The 1,565-nt window shown below is 38.8% G+C and overlaps 1 pseudogene; it reads right to left on the reverse strand.

Annotated features, from left to right (window-relative positions):
* Positions 1-1,390: 1,390 nt before the first annotated feature.
* Positions 1,391-1,565, reverse strand: LOC123919135 (annotated as a pseudogene).

A 1,565-nucleotide genomic window follows, 5' to 3' on the forward strand; every position in this document is an offset into this window, starting at 1 on the left:
ACGTAGATTTTCAAACTGAGTAGTGAGGATCTGCAATCTAGACATTTTTACCTTAGAAGTACCTTCATGAACAATTTCAAGAATCTTTCAAGCCTCCTTTGCAGAGACACATTTTTTAATGAGCTTGAAGATGTGTTTGTCCACCCCATTGTATAGTGCATACAATGCTTTTGAGTTTGCTAGAGCAAGCTCATCTTCTTCTTTAGACCAATTCTCCTCCGCTTTTAATACAAGTGTTGACTTTCCATCTTTGTCTACAATCACAGGGGGGTCCCATCCTTTCAGAACAGCTTTCCAAGTTTTGCTATCCATGGATTTCAAGAAAGCCATCATGCGTGATTTCCAATAGTCATAGTTGGAGGCACCAACGAGAAGCGGTGATCTGCTAACAAGCCCTCCTTCTTTGTCCATGTTGCCAGACAAACTCCCTGGAGCTCACCCTATAACCAGAAAGGGTGCCTGCTCTGATGCCAATTGAAATCTGGCACGCAGTGAACACTATGCTGCACAAGATGCTATAGCATGTGCTGCAGCAAGACAGGCGCAGAATAAAATAAAGCAATAAACAACAGAATAATAAATAACACAGATCATTTGTTAACCCAGTTCAGTGCAACGTCACCTACTCTAGGGGATACCAATCCAGGAATGAATCCACTATAATAGCTCTAGTTCAAAGCCCTCGACCAACACCCGGTACTTGATTTATCGCCTAGACACTACCCGTGAAATCCTATCTAAGAACCTCTTAGATAATGAGACCCCATCCCAAATTCCCTCTAACAACACGTACCATGTTGCTGTCAATAATAATAATCAAGATGGAGACACTCTCCTAGAAACTAGTTCACACTCTTGCTTAAAAGCTTTTGAGTGAATCACACACGCTAACTCCGTACTTCAAAGCTTAGGAGTAGCTTACAATAAACAACCAAATTGACACAAGAAAGGCTTCAGGAAACTTGCATCAAATTGACACAAGAAAGGCTGACAAAAGACAAAAACTCTAAACCCTAAAAACGCACACTTTTTGTAATACAAGGTTTAGAACACACGAGTTGTAAAGGCTTGAGACTTCACATATTTATAGTCTTCAATTGTCTTGATGTGCAAGCTAGGTCTTCAGACAAACACAGCTGTAAAAATTGCGGCCAACCCTATATTATTTTCAGAAATATAATTTGTTTGTCACACAAAAATATAAATTATTATTTTCAAAAATATAACAAGTTATATTTTTGTTTTCAATAATAATTCTCAAACCGCCTTCAGGAAAACTTGTAGAACAAGCCACGTCTTGAATACTCGCACGTGCTTGGATATAAAAACGACTTAAATCTTCCTTTGATTTGAAAAAGAAATTCTGCGCAAAACAGAGTATCAAGATGTTGTACGATGATGCTACAGCATCGCGATCCAGCATCTGGCTGGTTGGCTTTTACAAAATTTTAGCCAATCTCAAAAACCCAACAAATATCGCTTGGACCGTTGACCCACATATCATATATTAAACTGATAAGAACAGATACTACACTTAATCTTAGCCAAAAGGCCGAGAAAGGTAT

This window comes from Trifolium pratense, linkage group LG3 (assembly GCF_020283565.1).
Source record: "Trifolium pratense cultivar HEN17-A07 linkage group LG3, ARS_RC_1.1, whole genome shotgun sequence".
NCBI lineage: Eukaryota > Viridiplantae > Streptophyta > Magnoliopsida > Fabales > Fabaceae > Trifolium > Trifolium pratense.